Source organism: Motacilla alba, chromosome 5 (genome assembly GCF_015832195.1).
Source record: "Motacilla alba alba isolate MOTALB_02 chromosome 5, Motacilla_alba_V1.0_pri, whole genome shotgun sequence".
Lineage (NCBI taxonomy): Eukaryota > Metazoa > Chordata > Aves > Passeriformes > Motacillidae > Motacilla > Motacilla alba.
Genome location: NC_052020.1, coordinates 17,792,511 through 17,807,976, shown reverse-complemented (window position 1 = coordinate 17,807,976; position 15,466 = coordinate 17,792,511). Strand labels below are relative to the sequence as shown.

General features: G+C 47.8%; 1 protein-coding gene and 1 long non-coding RNA gene across 4 annotated transcripts in view; one reads left to right on the top strand and one right to left on the bottom strand.

Moving 5' to 3' along the window:
* HRAS (HRas proto-oncogene, GTPase) overlaps positions 1-7,003 on the bottom strand; it is a 40,166-nt gene extending 33,163 nt beyond the window's left edge. Inside the window, exon 1 of one of the 2 annotated variants that reach the window (XM_038139809.1) lies at positions 6,625-7,003. The gene's annotated coding sequence lies outside the window, so the exon portion shown is untranslated. The remainder of the gene's footprint in view (positions 1-6,624) is intronic. The other variant, XM_038139808.1, reaches the window with a different exon arrangement.
* A 178-nt stretch (positions 7,004-7,181) lies between these two features.
* LOC119702193 lies at positions 7,182-12,616 on the top strand. 2 transcript variants are annotated; one of them, XR_005257280.1, is made up of 4 exons: positions 7,182-8,906; positions 9,767-10,875; positions 10,970-11,015; positions 11,868-12,616. It is a non-coding gene; the product is annotated as an uncharacterized LOC119702193 (long non-coding RNA). The 2 variants fall into 2 exon arrangements; XR_005257279.1 differs by lacking the exon at positions 11,868-12,616 and having other exon boundaries at positions 9,767-11,684.
* Positions 12,617-15,466: the final 2,850 nt, after the last annotated feature.

Sequence of the window (15,466 nt, the reverse complement as noted above, 5' to 3'; positions counted from 1 at the left end):
CACACCCCAGGAGAACGATGAGGCAGAAAGTGAAGCAGGGATTTGTGTGTATCTCCTCATCCATCAGCAGCTACACTGACTGCCAGATGGGAGGTGACACCACCAACCAGCACAGCAATGTCCTTCCCCCTGCCTAGCCCCCAGCACTTATCCTCACCCTGCCTCCCACAGCAGTGGAGCAAGAAGCCAGCACATGCTTGTCAGAGCAGGTCAGGGAGCAGACCACTCGCCCAAGGCTGCCTGTGTGGAAAGTGGGACAAGCCCTCCAGAAAAAAACGACTAGCCTCTTACAATATCATGCAAATCAGGAAAAGGCCAGGAGAAACAAGACTGGGAGAAACCTTGCATGACCAAGGTTATATTGTAAGGTTATGTATTCATCCTCTGCACACAAGGGAGGAAGCAAGGGGTGTGCATGCACACACCAGGCAGGAGGTACCTCCTGCTTTCACCAGCATTTGCTAGGTTTGCATTCTACAAAGCAGAGTTGTGCTGTTCACAGCAGGAGTCTAGCAGAGTAGAACCCAAAAAGAGCCATTGTATCTACAGACAGAGATCCAAGGGGAGACAATGAAAAAAAATAACCACAGAATTAGCATACACACAAGCCAGGATCAGTCCCATACAAGAAACAGTGATTTTTTAATTGACTTAACATAATTAGCTACTGTTTTATCTATTTATCATACCAACTAAAGCCTGGTTTCTCAAGCCCAGCCTTTTCCTGGAGAAGGAATTCTAGTCCCTCACAAAACATTAAGCCCCGACATCCAATGCAAAGCCATCAGCAGGGAAGAAGCACGGCTGATACAATCACTACAGAAACAGAGGGCCTAGTGCCACACCAGGAATACTGCTCTGGCTTCTGAAGTGGCTATCTGGGGTGGGATGGAATCCATCATTTGAAGACTCCAAATTTATACATTCAAGCTTATTCTATACACATGGTTTGAAGCAGGCTGAATAGAGCTGGATGTAAGCCACAGAATTGCTGAAGATAGCACGGAGTGTCAGAGTGCTCAACGTGATCCTAGAGCAGGCCGACACAGTGGCTGCCTGTTACCCCAAAAAACTGCTGATGAACAGAGCTCACTTCTCAGCAAGCCTCTAAACAAGATCCCAGCTCGCCTCAGGCACAAGCACTTGCTGGCCAGACCCTTTGGAGATTTTTCTCTGCTTTGCCTTTCTCAGGGAATATGGCCCCATGCACTTCCAGCCATGCCTCGGTTCAGCCCTGACCAGCAGGAGAGCCAATGCACCACTCTGCAAAGCAGCAGCCTCCACGATGCCTTTTCCCACTGATCTCCTCCTTGCTTCTCTCTCTGCAGAGCCTCACCCAGGGAGAGCAGGGCAGCCTGGAGCAGCCCCCGCTGTGCACACCTGCATCCCTCATTTCACTCCTACTCCCTGGATTTTTAGATCTCGCTCCTTTTCTTCTCCCAGTAAGAGCATGACATCCTCTTCATTTCACAGGCCACAGCTTCTCCTTCACGTCTGCTGTTCTCTCAAGGATGCTAAACAAGCAGAAGACGTACAGGCATCTTCCCAGAGACATTGCAGCAATGTCTCTTTTTTGTATTCGTCAAGTTATTGCTCCCACACACACGCATTTAAACTCAGCTCCACCAGCTCTCAAATTTAACATGAATACAAGCAGTGCAGTGTGATCTGTAATGGATTTAGCAATGCAAAAGGAAAAATCCTCTTCAAGTTTGGCCCACAGCACAGCACTATACAAGTACCTGGGCTGCCACTGCCTCATCAGAGTGCCTCACCCAGGGCATCCTACCCCTTCAGCAGATAGGCTGGATATTTGCTGGTTATCTCCTAGGTCAGTATCCCTCCTAAAGAAAAGTCCATTGAGATAAGCAACCAGCTTAGCCAAGACCAGATGGGGGGGTCAGGACTCCCCAGTTCACAATCCTGTGGCTTTAACCACAAAGTCATCTTTCAGCACAGAGATTAGCTCTTCCAAGAGCCCACGCTGCTGTCAGATGGGCACCACAGGCAGGCCATGCATTAAGACAGTGAGCATGGAAAGACTATTCTCTCTGTAGGCATTCAAGTCAGTTAGCACCACACAGAGGAAGCTATAGAACCATACCCCACTGGTGAGAAATTGATAATGGGGTTTTGGTTTTACTGAGCCGGTCGTGCTGGTCGCACATTACAGAGAAATAGGTACAAAGACACAGAATAAACCGGATCATCCTGAAACGTTTACCTCTGGATATCTGTAATTATAAACCAAACATCATCAGCTTCTCTCTCTTCCTGCAGTAAATAATTAACTGCAAAAGAATATTCCTCTTGGCTCCATCCTCCCCAATCAATTCTGCTTTGCAACAATGTGCTGCCTGGATTGCTCGCTGTATCAGTGCACCCGAGCGCTCCCCAAACCCCCTCGGAGACAGAGAGGTGGAACTGTTCACTTCAGTACAGCACAGACCTTTCCTTCAGGGTACAAGGGGGCATTGTGGCATAACTCCAAGTACTTCAAGCAGTCAGCTATGACATACACAGCTTAGCTCATGCACTGCTGCAACATCACTGCAGCCATCAGTGGAGGCGAATCACGCACTCTGAGCACTCCCATCACACCCCTCTGGACTGCCTGAGCTTTATTGCCAAGGCAGAGCAAATTTCCTCCCCTGAAAGACAAGGTTTTTTATTCCTTTCATTGTTTTTGAATTATCCTGCCCACCCCTAGATCTCATGCAGGGGTAAAAAAAACCAAAACCGAACCACAAAACAAAGTCTTCTTTAGAATAGAAACTTCATTTCTTAAGAGACTTTCATTTTTGAATACTAGATCAAAGTTGAATATTGTGACTGCTCAGTCATGCACTATAACCTGCACAATGACCTGTTCACCTCTTGCCACCTACCCTCATCAACCTGAATTTCATACAGACTCTGCAAGTAATAGCTAAACCAGAAAACGTCCAAGCACTTGTTCCTTTTGCCCTACTGAAAGACACCTCCTGGCTGTAAACCCAGTGGGGAGGAAGGATGATGCCAGGAGGAAGGGAAAACTGCCTGGCAGGAAGGCTGGTTTTGGTCAGACAGCAGATGGAAGCAGGTTGCATACAGATACACAACCAGGGAACAACACAAGGGCTGCCATTTGATCCTGGTTGCTTTCTTAAGATACAAAGTCAAATTCACTTTTGCAAGAGGCATAAGGAGAACACAAGCAAAAATGAGAGCTGGGACCTCCAGAATAATTTGGAGTCATCTATTGGATTTGGAGTCATCCTCCAGAACTGCAGGAACACCCTTCCTGCAACAGCCAGAAAACACGGGGAGAGGCAGAGAAGCATTACCACCAAGCAAACATCTTCATACTCAGAGTCTGGGTTCAGTCCTACATTTTTATGGGTTTAAACACATACCAGATTTAGATGAGCTGACTGTGAAGTGCTCAATAAAAAACTCCACCAGGAAGGTAGAGAAAAAGGAAAAAAGGCTAATTTAGACTCAAAAAGCATGGAAAGAGAGCTTCAAGAAAGAGACAGAAGAAAGAATGGAAGGAAAACCATGACACAAAAGAGATAAATGAAACAGATATCAGGGACAGTTCAGGAAAAGATCAACCATGCAAAAATGGAATGAAAACTGGAAGAGAAAGATAAGAGAACAAGGAACAAACCATGACAGATCAGCTGAACGGCAGTTGGCAAATAGATCATTTATTTAATCTCATCCATATTTGTCAAATAATTTGTTTGATTAACACTAGCTTGTGGTCTTCAGCCAGGTATAGAGCTGATCAAATATCATGTCATTAATATATTATTAGATTAATACAAGTAAAATTCAAATATGTTCAACATTTTTATCTGCTGCTCAATAAGCTCTGGTTCTAAGTTTACAGTTCAAAAATGTTGAAACAGAAAGCTGGGGATAAATTACAATTAAAGATTACTTGAAGCACAACCATTTTGCTTTTCCTAGACTGACAAAAATACAGTATACTGTATAACTCATCTTGAGAGACAGAAGAGAATCACCACCCTCCCACAAGGACTCCTTCTCTATAGGCAGTACTTTTTGTCTTGATTTTATTTTGTTGAATGTTTCCCCCAACTTTTCTACCCCATAAAGGTTTTTCACCCCAAGAAAATCTGGTGAGGTCCAAGGACAGCCTAATAGAAAGGTAAATTTGGGGTGCACTGGTAGAAGGAGGGAAGGCAGTGGGAGCCATATCCAGCCTGGAAGCAAATGCTTACGTTTGACCTGAGAACTGCTACTCTTAAAGAGAAAGGAAGTCAGGTGAAAATGGACAAGGATGCCTCAGGATCTTTACTCTCACAGGGAAAAGTCTCCCACATTATCAGCAGCCTTCTCCAAACCTCCCTGGGAGAACCAGGAAAAAAAAGGTCACTTGGCAATTTTTCAGCCTGTTTTTATCCCCCTCCCCCAAGACAACAGCGAAGTCCCCTTGAGAATCGTCAGACCATGGGGTGAAAGCCATCAAAGGCAGAGCATCTCCACAGGCATGGTGGCAGGGCTGCCAGGAGCCGTGGGGAGCAGAACCAGGCTCAGTAAGGAAAGCATGGCCATGGCTTTCTAGGCCGACAGCAGAGGAACACGAGGCTACTCCCACTGCTGTTCCACCTTCACCACTGGCAGCAGCCAAGAATCAAACTCACCACAGGAGAGAACCACAAGAAGAGCAACTCCCTGGGGCCGGAAAAGTGTCCCTCAGGTCATAAGTCCTGTTTAAATATCTCAGCAATATCCCAAACTGAGATAATTATTGCTAATTACGAGATCATTTTTATGTAAACATGAAGGGTATTACCACGCATACTTCATCTCTTTTTAATTAAAAGAAGTAAGAGGTTCGCTGAGATAAAAAAGACATGCTGACAGCTCCCACCCAAAAGCAGACTTTTCTGCAGTGATAACACCCATCAGCTTCCAGACCCACCGAGAAGACTGAAGAGGGAAATCAATCAGCATCAGCCTCCCCAGTGCTGAAAAGAAGCAGTTGGCACATTATTAATCACACAGGAAAAACGTTTTACGAGAAGGCAAGGACCAGACACACAGAGGGGTGATACACATGGACTCAGACATGGCTGTCTTAAAAAACACTTGGGAAAATGACACAAATCACCAGCTGTAGAATTAAAATACTTCAGAGCCATGAAGGATAAACACATCAGCAATTCTGACTACAGCAACTCTTTAGCTGAGCACACACCAAACCTCATGTATTTTCCTCCATTCAAAACCAGTTCCTGCTCCAAGCTGCACATCCTACCCATGCCAACCAGACTGAAGTACATCTTAACACAGCATCACCAGGAGTTCGTATCCTTTCTGCATTTCAAAGACCTACCCAGGAGCAACCTGCACATCACAGGCTACAAGAGATATGACCATCCAACTTAGGACACCGAAATAGTCAATGGCTTGACTTGCCAGGCAATGGCTTAACAAGCCATTCCTGCTGCACAGTCCTGTTTCCAGCTGTCCTAAGCATTTCTCCAGCAGCTCCAGAGTTCGCCAGTCCACTCTGACTTCTCATCATCTCTTTTGTCTCCAGGCTCGCTCCACTGCTTGAGGCAATTTAAAACACATTCCCAGTCAGGACCTGTATGGGCCAAGCGAGCCATCAGATGCACCTTCACTTGGGGTGAAGACGCTGCAGCCCCGGACGCCGCGACACCCTCGGCAGGGCGCAGGAAGCCCCGGCACGCCGCAGAGCCCCGGCGGCGAGCGTCCCTAGGAGGGAGGGATGGAGGGAGGGAGAGGAGGGAGGTGTCACCAGCTCCGCAGAGCCGCATGCTCGCAGAGCGGGGAACCTCGCTCACTCGCTCAAAGCTGCACACAAATACCTGCGCCTCCGCCACCTGCCTGCCCCCTCCGCGCCTCGCTCCGGGCCTGGCGACGCCTGACACCGCCATGGAGCTGGCCTCTCCTGGGGGGTGTCAGAGCCCAGCAGGTACCTGCTCTGGCACAGAGCGGGTGCTCCCCCTTTGAAGCATCACAGGAGCAGTGTGAAGGATGCAAGGGGCTGAGGGAAGACGGGCGCAGTGGGCTGCAAAGTGGGGGCGCGAAGAAGAGGAGGTGAACACGGCAGCAGCTAAGGGACACGGAGGGGAGCGGGACGGCAAGGGAGGGAAGGAAAAAGGGCTGCAGCTTGGGAGGAGGAGGACAGGAGGAGTGCACAGTGGGTGCAGAAAGAGGGCAGGGGCTGGAGGGCAGAGAGCATGGAGGGCGAATGGGGTGCAGAGGCTGCGGCTCGGTGGTACCCCACCACCCTCCCACCCCGGTGGCCTGCCGGGGTCGGGTGGGCAGGCAGCGCCCAGGCAGCAGAGTCATGGCGCGGCCGGGCGAGCAGGTGGGTGGCCGCCAACGCCCCCAACACCCCGGGCCCCGCCGCCGCCCACCCGGCCGAGAGTCCGTCCCTTTTCGCCGCCGCCCCGGGCACGGCGGGGACGGCCCCAGCACAGCGGAGGTACGAACTTGGCGGCGGGGGGAACGGCCCCGCTAACAGGTGGCGGCGGCGCTGCCGACCCGTCCCCGCCGAGCCGGTGGGCGCTGCCCGTGCGCGACGGCGCGTCCCACCCACCGCGACCCAGCGCCGGCCCGCTCCCGGCGGTCACTCACCGGCTCGCCCACCCCGCCGGGCGGGATGCGCGTCCTGGACAGCGGAGCGCGGAAGTTTAAAGCCGGGTAACAGTATTCGCTTTTGCCCTTCCAATGTAGGAAAAACCAAAGTAGACGAGGCGCCCCCCCAGGCGGGCGAAACCCCGCTCCGCTCCTCCCCGCCGGGGGCTTCAGCCGCGCGCCGGCCCGGCGGCGAGGGGAAGTTTCCACCGCGGTGGTGGAGGCGCCCCCGGCGTGCCGCGCCCGCCCCGCATTGGCACGGGGCGCCGGGGCGCTGTGCCTCCGCCGCGCCCGGACAATGTGCGTGCGGGGAGAGCGGGAGCGGAGCGGGAGCGCGCCCCGCCGGCGGCCGCGGCACACGCCCAGCCCGCGCCCCGCCCCCCCGCCGCTCGGCGCCCGCCCGCCGCCCCTGATTGGCGGCCCCCCGCCGCCTCCGCCCTCCGGGTGGGCCGCGCCGCCTGTCAATCACCGCCGCCGCCCGCCCGCCGCGGCCCGGCCGCGGGGCGGTCCCTGGGGCGGCGACGGCGGCGGCGGCGGCTGCTGCGGGGGGGGCCGGGCCGGGCCGGGCGCTGCCTCGCCCCGGCGGGTGACCCCTGCTGTCTCCGCTCCCCGCGCCCCGGGAGCCGCCGGGGTCGCGTCCTTTCCCCTCCGGGACTCGTCTGCGCTTCCCGCTCCGCGGCGGCCCCTCCGCAGGAGCGCCCCGCACCCGAGGGGAGGGGAAGGCCTGGCGGCCGCCGCTCCCGCAGCCCGCCCTTCCCCGCGGGACTGCCCGGGGCTGCGCTGCCTTTGTCGGCGCCCCACGGAGGCGTTCTGGGGAGGGGGAACAGAGACCCCTGAAATGTAGCGTTGATTGCCAGTCACGGTCCTGCCTGGTAACGCGATGTGCTAAACTCGGCTCACAGGGCGCATTTATCTGGCCCCTGGAAATGCCTAGAAAAATAGATGACTCCAAATTATTCAAGTGCAATTAAGGCCACAAAAGAAAAGACATCTGAATTGGCTCTGTATAAGGCAGATGCGGTTCAGTTAGGCTTAGCAGCAGAGATGTGCACGGTCTGAGCAGAATTACTGCAATTTCAGATGAAGGTCCAAGCGTGTCGAAAGGCTCTCGTCTGATCCTGTTTGGGTGCCACAAGGAGCGCCGCTGAAGCTGAGCTAGTAAATATTGATGGACTCAAGCTTCATGTCCTGAAATCGGGTCTGTCAGTGCTGGGCTTCCCATTCTGTCGCAGTACACCAGACATTTTCTACTCTGGGCACTGTGATTCCCCTATTACTATTTGGAAACTGGATAGTGGATTGCATAGTCACTGTATTTTCTAGCAGCTTGCAGAAGTAATCAAGCTTTGATGCAGAATACGATGTCAAAAAGTACACACTCCTGTTACTGGAAAAGCACTGTTCTCTCTGAGATAAGTTTCAAGCACACTTTCACAATTTATTGTTTCCATTAGAAAAGTATCTAGTAATCTGAAAATCGATCTAAAAACCATTGTTCTAGATACTGTGCTTGACACATAATAAAAAGAAAGCTCATGCCCTGCAGAGCTTGTATCAAGAGCAGATTAAACACGTTCTAAGGATACCTGTAGAGAGAGTTGTGCAGGTTTTCTCAGGTCTCACAAGCGTGTTGCACCAGCACAAACAAACCTGCCAGAGCACTTTTCCAAAAACCAGCACGCAAACAGACAGGTCCAAACAAAAAGGCTGAAGCTTTAACCTACCTCGAAACTCTTCCCTTGCTTCTAACAAGCCCTCCTGACTCTGAATGACCTCTCCGTTCTGCAGGGAGGCGAGGGCCGCCGCTCACGGAAAGCCAGCATCTCTCCCGAGCGAGCCGGGGGCAGAGCAGCACGCACAAAGGTGATGGGTTCCTCCACAGGCAGCCACACGCACGCACCGTGCGCCGCCTCTCCGGCCTACCTGTCTCGTCTTGTTTCAGCCGTTCCTAACGAGCAGGCAGGCTACTGGAGCATGCAGAAATCTTGCTTTTTGAAGCACCCTGAAAACAGGCTTGGATTTTTTTGGTACCTAGGTGGCCCAGAAGAACTTGGCAGGAAGCAAGCTCCAAATAGGTAGTAAAATCGGCACAGCTATGGGGGAACCTTAGTTTCATGCTCCCTGGGCTTCCCAGTGACCTACAAGAACCAAGAAACACCAGAAGAGGAGACTGAAACTGCCTGTCTCTTGCTCATTCTTCAGTGCCAGATCACATCAGGCTGAAAGATACCTGAGGACTGTTTGTTTGCAGACTGCTGGAAGAGAGACGGAATCACCTATTGGTGAGTCATAACCACACAATCACAGAGGGGTGCTGGCACAGACTTGCAAAGACACAGAGAGTGATAATAGCTTAAAAGTGTCTTCTTTCCCCTTCTACTTTTTGATTAAAAAAACAAAATACTGGGACTAGATCCTCAGCCGTGGCAAAGCCAAGTAACTCCATTGCTTTTGTCAGAGCACAAATTTACACTTTCTGAGGTCATAGACCATTCTGTTTGTAAAAAACTGTTCTTCCTGAGCAGATTATTCCTTTCTTTCTCTAAATTTGAGTTTAATTCTTGTAAAATGTCTGGCTTGCAGTGCTCTAACTGTTGTGAGCCTTGCTTGACAGGAAAGGAAGGCTAACCAAGTACTGGGTCCACTGGCATGCAGGACAATGAAAAGGAAAGTGAGAGTATCTTGGGTCCTTACTGCCACAGTAAAACTCCAAAAACAAAATGTGGAGTTGAAATACCTTCAATTCCGATACCTTCAATTTTTCATGATTGTTTTCACCAAACTGTATGTAGCTTGTAGTTGGAAGGCCATAACTCATCGACATGCTTATCCTGTCATGGCTTTTTGTACCAACACTCTAAATTCAGTCTGTAAAGGTACATTACTGATTTTTGTAGGTGCTGTGACCCAAAATTAACTCGTTGGTATTTTCACCCCCTCTTTAACTTCTGTAAGAGGTGAGTTGTAGACAAGACATAAACTTAGCTGTCCAGTGTGTGACATACAGACATGCCAAGAGCTTAGTGAGCAACTGAACTTCTTCATCAGCTACAGATCAAGGCTACATTTTTAAAATTATAGTATTTTTGGAGTTATTTTTACTAGAAACACCTAAGTTGAATTATTATTTCTTTCTCCCTAGTGTAAAAAACTCAAAAGAACATGAAAAGGTCTTCTTGTGATCCTCAAAATCATCAGCAAAGTCGGTAACAGTAATTTTTTTAGCTTCGCAAGGATATATACTTAAATACATCCAGATATCACCATATATTTTTGATATACTGGAGGGTTTATTAGTTCTCAGCAGCCACAGAAAGTAGATTAGTGGTGTCAGTTGCTATTGTTGTTCTGGGTCTCCTGTTGTCACCATATCTACAAGTTCGCCTGACTTTTAATCATGCAGATTGCTTTCTGGTTTTTTCCATGGCTTTTGAGCTCACCCTAGTCTGTTTTCCTGGATGTATGCTTTTTCTGTGTAACTGAAACTTTCCTGGAGTGTTTGCAAGGAAGGCTCTGTCACTGTGCTCCCTCTGACAATGTCTCAAGAGCATACTGAGAAAAGCAGAGATCTCTGCGAGTTTTGCTTCCCTATTGCATCATATTCTTCATGATTTTTAAATTTAATCCTCCTGAAGATACACTAGACTCAAGAAAGCTGCAAGTCCTTTTCTCATACTGGGATGTTTTCTTGCTCATCTCTCCCTGAGCTTAGAGGATGAGTAGTGTCATGGCAGAAAGCAAACTGATAAGTAATCAACTTTTAAAAATGTCTGTCTTTCTAGGGGATGCAAATTGTTTCCTTGTAGTATCTGACAGAGTAACACAAGTAACTTGCCATGGCAACCAGCTTATGGAACATTAAAAAATATATCATTACAAGGTGCTTTGTTACGATAACAGGGAAAGAAGCTGAGACCTTATCAGTTTTGTGCACTTGTGTGTCATGCATCATCTAGGTAGCAGAACCTGTCAGTAGAAGTTTGTGTTCAATTCAGTGCAAGTCATCTGCCTCGTGGGCCTATCTGATACTTGGATCAAAGCTGAAGTGCAGTCAGAAGGAAAGAAGGAAGTGTTCAGAAGAATTGAAACAAGGCTGGATTCTCAGAAACACAAAGACAAATCCATTTCCTCCAAGCTGATGCAACTCTGAAGATAGCAGTAAAGGATGAACCGCTTCTGAAATTAATTTGGTTTGCATTCTCTGACAGTCTCCATTATTTTACTGTCCTCCTTTATTCTTTTTTAAGTGAAGTAAGTCTGCAGATCTGTAAGTATTTTGGATTTACTTGGGACAAAGGATGGAATAGGCTTGCAAGGTCTGTCTTCAAACCCATTCTCTTTACAGGGATGCTTCTGGGAAGGACAGACTCATTTCCACTCAGCTTGCTTGGGTAAGTGAGTGAATTTATAAATGACAAAGGGAATCAGCTGAGGGCAGAGAGGGGAAACTGTCATAGTTACCACTTTGAGAGGAAGGAAAAGCTGAGTTTATTAGCTCTGAGGAGGACAGTTTTGAAACTGTTGTCTGTGCACAGAGGCCAGCAGAAAACTGCCCTGTGCTGAGGATAGGCTCATTTGTACATCTGGAGTGGGGCTAGGGTATGCTTTACTCTGGAGCTGGAAAGGATGTCTTCTGTGGGTCAGATTTGGAAAGTGAAGGACAAGCTGAAAGTTTCTTAATCCCTTGATTACTGACTTGAGCCACAAGTAACACAGCTCCAACTGTGTGATGGACTGAAGTGTATGCTCCCCCTTCTATTTTAAAAACACTCTCTCCCAGTTAAAATTTATGCTGTTCATGCACTAGTACTAATGCTTGAGAAACAGTGGCCAGCTTTCTGAGCTGCCTGGGGCCTAGCTGAATTCACAGGTAAAGTTCTCGTGACTCATGGACAATTCTCTTGTAGCTTCCTGGTGAGGTTGTAGAGAAAATACTGCTAGATTACAAACCCTGACAATTAGAAAACCCTGACTTGGAAAGAAACCTTTGAAAATAAACTCTTAATGTATCAGAAAAATCTATGTGAGATGCAAAGCTAGAGTTCACTCTTGACAATGAATTCCTGTACTGTGAGTGACTGACTATAAAAGACTTGGGAAAAATCTGAGCCTACTGCAACACAAAGAAACCTTGAGAAAAATGAAAGTCATCTCAAAGGAACCAAGCTAAAACTGTTCAACTCTATAATTTAACACAGTTTCCTAGAGACTGGGAAAAGTCAGTGGACTTGTCCTTACTGCAGGTTGTACCAAGAGAGAGCCACAAGAGACATCACAAGTGTTAAATGCCACAAGCGTGTACTGTCATCTCAAGGGCCCCATGGACCTTGGAGATACCTAAGACTTGGAAGCAGCAGTCTAACTGCAAAGGGTTTTTAAGACTGACACCGAATTGGAAAGATCTCCTGGAATAATCAATTAACAAAAGAAAACACTGAATTAATTAATCAATCCTCAATAAATCAACAAAATCTTTTTCTATATAATCTCCAAAGACATGGCACTGCTTCAGATGACTGAAGCAGTGAATGGGACCACTTTGTTTTTAATCCCCAAATATTAATGGCATCAATATTGGATTAAATTCTAATAAATAATTGTGCTCAGGCTTCTTTCAACCAAACCATTAAAAATGCTGCAGAAGATTCTTGTTGAGCAGAGCAAGAAAAGTTGTCACTTCTGGAGGGTTATCCAATCCAGGACAAGATCTTTCTCATGATGAATTTCCTTTTCAAAATAAGCAAGGCATCTTGCCAAGTGCCTGGCCCAAGCCCCACCAAAACTAGAGAGAGAAAAGATTCCTGTTGACTGAAATAAATTTTGCTAACAGTTGGATTTGGTCAATTTTGAACTGAGAATAGAAACTTGCAGAGATGATGCTCTGGAATCGCAGAAATGAAAGACTTTGTAATCAGAGCTTGGAAGTGGAAGGAGATTCATGTTCCATAGTTAAAAATACAGACAGCTGCTGATTCCTTTTTTTTTGCTATTAAAAACCCCACAACCCAAACACACACACACACACACACACACACACACACACATACACACACACACAAGGCATATTCAAAGACTGGTCATTTCCCAGTCAGACTCCTTCTAGAGACACAGTGGGACTGAACAACTATCCATCTCCCTAGATGTGGTATGCAATACTTGGTAACATGAGGTCCTCCCCTGAGTGGATAATGGGATGGTTTGACTTCAGATTTTGCTGTGTGGGGTGAGCAGGGGGGAGAGATAAGATAAGGGTTTGATCTCTGGGTATTTACTAGCAGTGTGGCTTTCTAGGTGCCTGCTAGTTTCAGTCTGATCTGAAGCACAGTGCCCTCTGCAGTGTCCCATTTGTTCCTGTGGGTGTTTGCTTAAGCCCCCAGCAAATGTCCTTTTTGGCTATTTGTGCTTTTTCCAGGGAGTTGTAGCTGATCATGTGGTGAATCTGGAGCCTGAGATACTTAGAAATGAAACTGATTCTTTCAAGAAATGCCCCCACCGCATCAAAAGTTGCCAGGGTTGGTGAGGTCCTGTGTCTCCTTCCACTTTCTGTTGTGCCTGCCAGCATAGATCAGCAAGGGTCAACTACAGTAGGAGGCTTGGTAATGCAGAAATCTGCAAGTTGGGAGCCACACTGATTTTCCTGGCAGTGGCCTGTTGGCATATGTACAGGAGCTTTTGTTAGCTGTCAGCCTGAATGGAATGTCAGTCATTCCCTTGGAGCCTGATCTTCAGATCACTGCACTCTGAGAGAGGGCTTTTGCCTTCGTCTTCATACAGCAATAACTCAGGTCTGTGGAAGCTGGAAGCCTTTTTTTTTTGTTAAGAAGCCCTTGTGATATTTAGTCCCCATGTGATTTTCTTTTTCAAACTCTACAGAAAAGTTTGAACCCTTTGCAACTGATATGCTACCAGGTTTTTTTATGGGGCAGTTTGGATCACTTACCATGCTCTGGGTCATCTGTCACTTTTGCTGGCAGGAGCCAGATTTCCAGAGTGGAAGTGGGATGAGTTGCTAAGGGATGTCTTGTGCTCTATATCATTTCTGCATTCACTGATGTGCAGCAGATTTATCTGTGTAGTTCTGGGCCTCTCTGTACCAGATGAGTTTGTACTGAAATCTCAGACCATCCCACATGTTCTCCTGGAGAAGACACTAAGATTATTGGTATTCTTTTTAAAATAGTCTTCTTCTTCATCAGCTAATGCTGATTTTCTTCCCCTAAGCATCAAAGAACAATTGCTAACTACATCTCTTTCTTGCAGAAATTTCAAAGCAGTGTTGCACAGCATGATTCAGGCATGCACACATGGTAGAACTAGATAGAATTAAAGACATTTGTGTTTATCCAGTTAAACTACTGGTTCCTTTTACTTTGACTGTTTTTTTAATGTACTGGCCACACATTGTCTCTAACCCTGCCATGCAGCCCTTCTTCTCATCATCATGCTCAAGCTGCTGAGCCTTTTCTTCTCTTCTGTTAAGCCCCTCACTAAATTCTGGTTTTCCTTCTACTGTGAGGAGATACCCTGAGCCTTGGTTTCTATCTGTGCAAGCAAGTAAAACTAATGTGAAGCAGAAATAATAAAAATAATTTTTTTTAAAATAAAAATAAAATAAAATTACTCTGTAGACTGGAGAGGAGGATAGAATCCAGCCTTCCCAGCATCTCTGTGCTTCTTAGTGCCCTTAACACACCAGTGTATGCTCTATTCCTACCCAACCTTAGTAAAGCTTGCTTATCTGGTCCCTTTCCATTATGGACAGCTGTTTTCCTCTGTGGCAGCCTCTTCCTGATGCCCTTGTGCAGTGTTTCCAGCTCCCCCTCCATCCCTCTCAGAGATTTCCTCAAATACAGGCTGCTGCAGTAACCAAGTCCATAGGTGACCTCAGCCTTGAGGTTATTTATAGCAGAGGTAGACACTGTCCTGCAGTGCAGCTGCTCGTTGTCAGAGCTAAAGATCCTGAGTTATAGAGCTCCTCGGAAGCTTATGGTGGTAGCAGTATTCCCACATCAAGCGAGACCTAGGTTAAATATGGAAAGGTTTCCTTGGCAGTTAGGCTCTGCTCTTGTGTCACTATCCTGTCTAGGCTGTCCTGAGAGATCCCTAGTAGAGATGAGGGCATAGTCCTACCATACAAATACCTTCAAGAGTAACACAGGGCTAGAAATCATCCCTTCAGTCAGAAACATGACATAGTTACCTCTCCAGGGTATTTCTACACCTATTTCACACGGATTCTCTTCTTGCCAGCAGTTACCCCTTCCCTTATTACAGAGCTTTCCCACACTGAAGCCATAAAGTTGACCACAGCACCTTGGGGTTTTTGTCTGCAGTTTGGTCATCCCCTTTCCTCTGCTGCTTCTCCATCAGGGAAGGTGAAAAGCAGAAGAGGACCTGCAGTCACTTGCATCTTGCAGGACTGGTGCAGGTCCATTGCATGTTTCTAGGTAACTTTTCAGGCAGATGTTCATGAGCTCAGCAGTTGTGTGTGTGTGTGTGTGTGTGTGTGTGTGTGTGTGTGTGTGTGTGTGCAAATCACCAGATGCTCCCTGAGGGCTTTCAGGGGCCAACGCTGAACATTTCAGAAGCCAGACCTCCTGCAAGATTCCTAAGCTGAGATGCCGAAAGCAACATATTGCAAATTTCTTCTCCGGTTTCAGATTCATGGCTTTGTGTTTCCCACTTTCAGTCAGCAGACTTCAGTTGGGGAAATACTGAGGCTAACATACAAAAACACTGATGACAAATGTTACATGAATCAAAGTGATTGATGGAATTTCAGCCATTGACTATCATAGCTTGTGGTAATCTCCAGATGTTGTATTAGCACTGAGTGATTTCC